This window comes from Labeo rohita, chromosome 11 (genome assembly GCF_022985175.1).
Source record: "Labeo rohita strain BAU-BD-2019 chromosome 11, IGBB_LRoh.1.0, whole genome shotgun sequence".
Lineage (NCBI taxonomy): Eukaryota > Metazoa > Chordata > Actinopteri > Cypriniformes > Cyprinidae > Labeo > Labeo rohita.
The window spans coordinates 25,804,855-25,814,159 of record NC_066879.1 but is presented as its reverse complement, the minus strand read 5'-3'; the positions used below and the strand labels follow the sequence as shown (position 1 = coordinate 25,814,159).

The window sequence follows — 9,305 nt, the reverse complement described above, 5'->3', positions numbered from 1 at the left end:
ATAAAATAGATCTAACTGGACATGCTGCTCAGCATGTGCTCAGTTTAACAGTGTGCGATTTGTGAATGAATCTTTTGAACCGGTTCACCAAATCCGTCTGAACAATTCCTGAGTCAACAGTTCAACTGACTACTGAACTGAAAACCCGGGATTTGAATGATGGGAAGAATTTGCTGTCGTGGTTGCATACAGAGAGATTACAATAAACACACTAATTATTAAAAATATATATATATAAATATATTAATGAACATTAACCATGGTTTTATTACAGTAAATGTGTAGTAACAATGTTTTTTTGGCGTATTGATTACCATTTGTAAAAAAAACAAATGCCATAGTAAAACTATGGTTAGAATACCAAAACCATGGTAAATTTGTACTTGCCATGGTTTAACTATAGTAACCATGTTTTTTGGGGGGGTTTACTTGTAGTAAAACCTTGGTTAACATTCGTGGGGGTGAATATAATAATTATTAATAATCAGTGTTGGGGAAAGTTACTTTTTAAAGTAATGCATTACAATATTGTGTTACTACCTAAAAAGTAACTAATTGGTTACTTATTAGTTAATTGGTTCATATGACTAAACTATTAGTGTGATTTAATATTTTAAGAACTTTACACATTGCAACCCAGCTGTTATTTTAAACAAGCGGTAGCTACAGGCTCTTTGTTTCTTGACTAATCACAGCCAGTTGTCGAGGAACAGCCAACCAGGCATAGCATACTTCAGTGTTTACCTCATTATATATTCATGAACGTTGTGCAGAAACTTTCGCAGGTTGCATATCCAGTCATGTGTGATGGAAGCCATTTTTCTTCCTGTTTGTTACAGAAGATGGTTACTAATTGGTTACTTTTTATGGAAAGTAATGCATTATGTTACTTTTGCGTTACTTTTTAAAGTAATACATTACAATATTGCTTTACTACCTAAAAAGTAACTAATTACTTGGTTACTTTTTATGGAAAGTAATGCATTATGTTACTTTTGGTTACTTTTTAAAGTAATACATTACAATATTGCTTTACTACCTAAAAAGTAACTAATTACTTGGTTACTTTTTATGGAAAGTAATCATTATGTTTTTTTTTTAAAGTAATACATTACAATATTGCCTTACTACCTAAAAAGTAACTAATTACTTGGTTACTTTTTCTGGAAAGTAATGCTTTATGTTACTTTAGCGTTACTTTCAGTGCTTGAAGTGGAAAAAAAGAAGTGCCGGTACTCCTTGCCCCAATTAACACACGCTTTGACTCTGAGTACTGGCAACATGTCAGAAGTGCTAGTACACACAAAAAAGTGCCAGAACACGAAACACTAAAATACAGAAGTGCCGGTAATGGCCCACTTCAAGCACTGGTTACTTTTTAATGTAATGCATTACAATATTGCATTACTCCCTAGAAAAGTAAGTAATTACTTGGTTATTTTTATGGAAAATAATGCTTTATGTTACTTTTGTCTTGCTTTTTAAAGTAACGCTTTACAATATTGCATTACTACCTAAAAAGTAACTAATTACTTGGTTATTTTTATGGAAAGTAATGCTTTATGTTACTCTTGCGTTACTTTTTAATGTAATGCATTACAATATTGCATTACTCCCTGGAAATGTAACTAATTACGTAAGTAATGCATTATGTTACTTTTGCTGTACTTTTTAAAGGCTTTACTGTATTGCGTTACTCCCTAGAAAAGTAACTAATTACTTGATTACTTTTAATGGAAAGTAATGTGTTATGTTACTTTTGTGTTACTTTTTAAAGTAATGCATTACAATATTGTGTTCCTCCCTAAAAAAAAGTAACTAATTACTTTACCTGGTTACTTTTTATACAAAGTCACATGTTATGTTACTTTTGCTTTACTTTTTAAAGTAATGCATTACAATATTGCACTACTCCCTAAAAAAGTAACTAATTACTTGATTACTTTTAATGGAAAGTAATGCGTTAGTATTTTTGCTTTGCATTTTAAAGTAATGCATTACAAAATTGCGTTACTCCCTAAAAAATTAACTAATTACTTTACTTGGTTACTTTTTATGGAAAGTAATGTGTTATGTTACTTTTGCTTTACTTTTTAATGCATTAGAATATTGCGTTACGTCCTAAACAAGTAACTAACTGATTACTTTTTATGGAAAGTAATGCGTTATGTTATTTTTGCGTTACTTTTTAAAGTAATGCATTACAATATTGCGTTACTCCCTAAAAAAGTAACTGACTGATTACTTTTTATGGAAAGTCATATGTTATGTTTCTTTTGTGTTACATTTTAAATCTGGGCAGGGCCTGCTTGTTTGTTTTGAATAAAATGAAATTCTATTTTTGGCAAATGTAAAAGCCCTTTTACACCAAAAGTGAAATGAATAAACCTCAGGCTGAAGGAAAAGTAATTTCACGTCTGTACAGTAGAATGTAGGAGAATAAAGTTTAACATTTTTAAGCAATAAAAAAAAACATGAAGCACATATGTTAATCAAAAGTAATTTTTGCTTATTAGTATGGTTGAATTGGATCAAAGAAGGTTGGCAGCAAAGACATCAGTTAATAAAATGGGATTAAATTACATAGAGTCTAGAACAACAGTAACATCATGTTCACACAGTGCACACAAAGCTGGCACAGGAGTCAGTAAATATATCAAAACTTAATTTTTGATTAGTAATATGCTATGAACTTCATTTGGACAACTTTAAAGGCAATTTTCTCAGTGTTTTGATTTTTTTGCACCACCAGATTCCAGATTTTCAAATAGTTGTATCTCGGCCATTGTCCTTTCCTAACAAACCACACATCAACAGAAAAAGAAATGCACGCTTATGACTGGTTTTGTGGTCCAGGGTCACAGAACACAAAGTAACTGGCATTACATATTTGAAAAGCTCCAATATTTTATTGTTAATTATAAAGTAATGCGTTACTTTACTAGTTACTTGAAAAAAGTTATCTGATTTTGTAACTCGCGTTGGTTGTAATGCGTTACCACCAACATTGTTAATAATATAACCGGTTCACAAAGTTGTTTGAAAGAACCGATTCGGGAAAATGAGTCGGATTTCTCATCGCTAGTTCAGTCAGCGCTGTGAAAAAAAAGTTTCTGGAGGGGTGAGGGGCGTACCATTGTGACATGGCGGGGGGGATATGATTTTAAGTTTCCTTAAAAGTGCTGTCGCATAAGACATAGAATAAAAGACAGGTCTCGCACTTCTTCCGACGTCTGATGTTGACTTTGCTGCTTTACGAATTTCTTTTAAATGCTATTTCTATTCTCGGAACCATCAATGAGAATCTACGTGAGAAGCAACACCTTTAGTTCGCGTGGTTTGGTATCGTCCATTCTTCAGCGTCTCGCTTACATCAATTTGGAATGCGGCGCTGGAGAAAGCGTGGATAAATAATATCCCATGATAATGCATTGCGTAAAGATTTGACGACTCTGAGTAGCTTTTCCTGTTATGACGACAAAAGGTATGGTAATATTTTACTTAATCGATAACACATACACATAGCCTTATCTAACACAGCGCACCAGATGAAAGTTGAGCTTATACAGCACAGCCAACCAAAGTTTTACAAGTATTCAAACTCTTCAAACTAGTCAAAGTTGGACATCTATAAAGAAAAGTTATAAGCTATATATTTACTAATACGTAGTTTTAAAGCACCACGCATTTAAGAAAACTGAACAAAGTAACAGTAACCCGACTTTGATTTGAATTATTCTGGAAAATGCAACAAAATACACTGATTCAGATTTTGCAGCTATGACAAATGCAGGCTTTATGTTGAAAATATTTTATTTTTAATGAATTGTGATACTCTGGATGTTTAATTAAATTTAATTTAATTAATAACCAGAGAACAGTTTCCTAATCCATATTGTAAACTTTTAAGTACAATTGAAGTGATGCCTTCATACAACCTGCAATTTAATTAGTTACTAAGAAAATTAAGTTTTAAGCTCTAATAACTCATAAAGTTGAGAAGAAGTGACAAAATGATATTATATTGTGAAACACAGAATGGAAGTTAGTCAGCTCTTGTGATAGTTGTTTATATGGAAGTATAATATTGTGTGCACAGTGTAGAGAAGTTATAAAGCTTTGTTTCAAAGGAGGAAAGAAACCTGCACAGGTATTTTAGCTGCCACGTGAGAATCACATGCTTATATTGTTTTATTGTCTAAACCTGGATATTATTTTACACACCATTCATTAATTCAGCTGGGAACATGCATTTCTACAACGGGGGTTTGGTTTGATGGTTACAAAGACACAATGAGTCTCAAAACAGATCTACAATTTTACCTTTGAACTAATAAAGTCAGTGCTCTACAGCCTCATTTTATTATTTAGGTGTGTTGTTTCTTGTGTAGGAAAGACAGCTGAACAATTTTTCCTTGTGTAATTCTGTGGAATCCAGCGATCAGTGTGATTCAGAGCATCAAGGGTGATTTGAGTGGGCCGGCATCAGAGGGAGGTGTGTAGACCAGTGAACGTGAATAGCCCTGGAATCTGTGGCTTTGTTGGTTCATAGCCAGGGTCGGCCAAACCGGAGCCAAGCAGCGTGTGTGTATTGTTTGCTGCCGACAGCTCAGTTTTAAGGCTCTCATTAGCACCTCTGGATGTGGCCTAATACCATGACAGGCGCTGGAGTGATGTTTCTATTTCATACCTTCCTTCCCATACAAAATATCTTGTACTGTATGGTGTCCAGAGTAAAAGCGGTCAGTCTAGAAAAGTGAGTGAGTGGTTTCCTGTCTTGTAAACAAATGTATCAGCATCATTCGGCTCTTGTAAACCTGAAGGAATTAGTCAGAAATAGTCTTTTATTAACTGCATCACTGTTACACAGTCGCATACGTAAAATATCTATCTGCTGTCCTGTGCGGTGACACAAAGACTAAACAGGAACCGACTAAAGCCATAAGTAACCATAACACACTGATTTCAAAGAAACACTGCACTTCCTCTTGGATAAAGAAAGGGTGATTAAAATGATATTGTTTTTCATGAGTAATAGATAAAAGAACATCAATGCAATGCTGCCCTGTGTATTTATTTATTTATTTATTTATTTATTGTGGCAGTAATATTCCACTGTTTACATAGAACTATTCCTCAATACAGGTTAAGCTTAATCGACAGTATTACTGGCATAATCGTTAAATACCACAACAGTTAATTTTAATTCGTTTCTTGTTTGTAAAAGCAAACGTCAAGGTTACAGTGAATTACAATAATTATTCAGTTTACTTGAGCTGTAAACTTGTTCCTGTCACTTTTTCTTTGTTAGGGATTTAGTCATGGCAACAAAGTTGTAAACTCAGATATAACCTTACACTGAAAAGACTTTCATTAAAGGAGAAGTTCACTTCCAGAACAAAAATTTACAGATAATTAACTCACCCCCTTGTCATCCAAGATGTTCATGTCTTTCTTTCTTCGGTCGTAAAGAAATTATGTTTTTTTTTAATGTTTTTTGGTGCCCCTTCCAAAATGTAGTTTAAATGCAGCTTCAAAGGGCTGTAAACAATCCCAGACAAGGAAGAAGGGTCTTATATAGCAAAACAGTTGGTTATTTTCTTTAAAAAATTACAATTTATATACTTTTTAACTGCAAATGCTCAACTTGGTCTAGCTCTACTGAACTGTGTGCATTCCTGTTTATGACAGTTAGGGATGTCAAAAAACTCCCATCTAATTTTCTCCCCAACTTCAGAATCGTCCTATATCGCTGTTTTACCTTTTATTAAGGGCAGTTGACCTTCTTTGCATGTTCACTTTGTAAACACTGGGTCGGTACTTCTGCAGCGATGTTGGATGATTTTAAAGATTTTAAAGATGGGAGTTTTCCGACATACCATAACTGTCATGAACAGGAATACACACAGTTCAGCAGAACTAGACCAAGATGAGCGTTTGCGGTTAAGAAGTATGTAAATTGTAATTTTTTTAGAAAACAACCGATCGTTTCGCTAGATAAGACCCTTCTTCCTCGGCTGGGATCGTTTACAGCTCCATCTGAGATCGTTTGAAGCTGCATTTAAACTTTGTTTTGGAAGTTCAAACTCGGGGCACCATAGCAGTCCATTATATGGAGAGAAATGCTGAAATGTTTTCCTCAAAAAACATAATTTCTTTACGACTAAAGAAAGAAAGACCTGAACATCTTGGATGAAAAAGGGAGTGAGTAAATTATCTGTAAATTTTCATTCTGGAAGTGATCTTCTCCTTTAAGTGTGAATTGTGAACCAGATTTTTAAAGGAGACCAATTATACCCTTTTTTCACAATATGTAATATAAGTCTCAGGTGTCCCCAGAATATGTCTGTGAAGTTTCAGCTCCAAATATCCCACAGATCATTTATTGTATAATTTTGAAAATGCCTATTTTGAGTGGAAGCAGAAACACGCTGTTTTCATGCATGGCTCTTTAAATGCAAATGAGCTGCTGCTCCCCACCCCCTTCTTCAAAATAGGGCTGTGCCTTTACAGCTCCTACCTCAGATATTCTGCTGAAAAACGTCTGTTTGGTTTTGATTATCATGTCTATTGCTCTGACATCATGCGTTTTAAACTAACTTCTGATATAGGATTTTCTGAGCGCACAAATCTGAAGAACGCGCACAGAAAGTGGCTGTCATACAGCATGTGAGTACTAGTTCTCTTTCATGTCTTATTGCGCTTAAACTGTCAAATACACACAAGTTTATGTTAAAAACACATTAGTTGCAAAAGCAGTGGATTATGAAGGTAAACATCTGGTAAAGAAATCACGTTTATATTAGATCTGTGTGACAGCTGCGTAATATACAGTAAATAAATCAATAAATGCACTGCACTCTTGTCTCTTCTGAGGCTGGGACTCTAAATAATGTTCTGTGAAGCCAAAGACAGAAAGTTAGCATGCTTTGCTTAAACTTTTGCCATGGCGTTAGAAATGGTACATCGTTTTCACTTGCAAAAACAAAATGACGGCATTGTGGGTGAAAACATGCAGTTTAAGGGGCGGTGATATTATAATAAGATCCCTTTCTGCTCTTTGCCTATTATAATGATTATATTCAAATGTGTGCTACGTCCTGGGTGAACTAGCCACAAAGATTTTCCACTAGCAGACATACCGCCCAGTGAAACAGAGTGAGTTAAGCCAGGATCTGTGAGGTTCGTTTCATCTGCTGAGTCTTGCCGCAGTTGTAACGAATATACGTAGGGAAAGTACTCCTGAGGTTTGAAGCCTGAGGGATTCGTGCTGCGCTGCAGCGCTGGTGGTACAGCGCACGACACGTCAGTCCACATCAGAGAATCCATCTGTACTTTGGCTCATTTGAAACCAATTTCCACTTTACATCCTCTTTCTCCCAAAAGGGAGCCTCGCGGCCACACAAGTACCAAATGCCAGGGTGCGGTGTTGGTGTTCACAGGCCTCAGAGATCCTCCTCTCACACGGCAAAGCTTTAATTATCCAGTGTCATACTACGGATACTAGTTAGAAGTCACTAATTACTGACATTGACCCACAGAGGGTATATTTAGGATCTAGTTTGAGGCCCGTCCTATTCCTATTAAGGCTAAATGTAACATTTCCTCATGTTTGAAAATAGCAGTGTCACAAGATGGTTCGTGGAATGTTGTTTTGACAAAAGTCTTGCTATGGTTACCCCTTAGTAAACCATTTTCATCTTTTCTAATATCTGCCCTAATCCTACTCATCTGTCTGACATAATCCGTCTTCTTAAGAGTAACATCCTATTTCTATTTACACGCTATGCTTTAGATTGCGCCGCTACACTCGCAGTACATCAGATACCTTTGTTGTAATTTTATATAGAGTAGTTGTTAGACTGTAATTTAGTTTCACCTTATGGTCATTGTCTTTATGCTAATACTTTAATTGGTACAGAATGTTTTGTCTGCTAAACTAAAAACATGCTTCATGTGGTAACATTTAATTCACTTGTTTAATTCAGGTCAAAAGTATTATAGTGTTATTATGTTTTTACAGTGTGCATTCTGTCTCATGCATAACGTTACTGAGAATAATGCTTAGATATGTTTAGTTATGTAGTCATAAACTTTATATTTAATATATATTACCACTAGTGTATGTATTACACTACCATTCAAAAGATTTATTCAGCAAGGATGCATTGAATTGATCAAAAATGACACTTTTACTGTACATTGTTGCAAAAAGTGCAGTCTTAAATATATGCTGTTCTTTTCTATACATCAGCACAAGCATAATAAGAAAGTATTTTTGAGCACCACATCAGCGTATTAGTATATTTCACCATATTTCTGACATCGAAGACTTGAGTGAAACCTGTTGAAATTTTGCTATTACAGGAAAAATTTTCATTTTAAAATACATTAAAATAGAAAAACAGTAAATTGTAACATTTGATCAAATAAATGTAGCTTTGGTGAGCAAAGAGACTTATTTCAAAAACATTTTTAAAAATCTTCCCCTTCCCAAACATTTAAGGTTGTGTACACTACCAGTCAAAAGTTTTTAAACAGTAAGATTTTTAATGTTTCTTAAAGAAGTCTCTTCTGCTTACCAAGCCTGCATTTATTTGTTCAGAGCTACAGCAAAAACAGTAACATTTTGAAATATTTTTACTATCTAAAATAACTGTTTTCTATTTGAATATATTTTAAAATGTCATTTATGCCTGTGATTTCAAAGTGTGAAAAAACATTATACTGACTAAGTTTTTGAATAGTATGGTGTTTGAATGGTATATTGTTACAAACGCTTTTTATTTCAGAAAAATGCTGATCTTTGGATCTTTCTATTCATCAAGGAATCCTGAAAAAGTGTTTTCAACTATTTTAAATATTTATAATAATAACAAAAAATGTTTCTTGAACAGCAAATCAGCATATTAGAATGATTTCTGAAGGATCATGTGACACTGAAGACTGGAGTAGTGATGCTGAAAATTTAGCTTTGATCACAGGAATAAATTATATTTTAAAATATATTCAAATATAAAACAGTTATTTTAAATAGTAAAAATATTTTAAAAACGTACTGTTTTTGCTGTATTTTGAATCAAATAAATGCAGGCTTGATGAGCAGAAGAGACTTTTAAAAAAAAAAAAAAAAAAATCTAACTGTTCAAAAACTTTTGACTGGTAGTGTATGTGTGTAATCTTTGTAATGTTTTGACATCTATATTTCGTTGTATAAATTGGCAAAAGATGCCATATTTTATGCCTTAATATATGCATTTTGTACATCTTAAATGCAAATCAAGTAAATTTTCTCCTCAAAGACT

The 9,305-nt window shown here is 33.9% G+C and overlaps 1 protein-coding gene across 1 annotated transcript in view; it reads left to right on the top strand.

Moving 5' to 3' along the window:
* The first annotated feature begins 3,363 nt into the window (after positions 1-3,363).
* inavab (innate immunity activator b) overlaps positions 3,364-9,305 on the top strand; it is a 28,139-nt gene continuing 22,197 nt past the window's right edge. The window contains exon 1 of the mRNA XM_051122619.1: positions 3,364-3,484. The gene's annotated coding sequence lies outside the window, so the exon portion shown is untranslated. The remainder of the gene's footprint in view (positions 3,485-9,305) is intronic.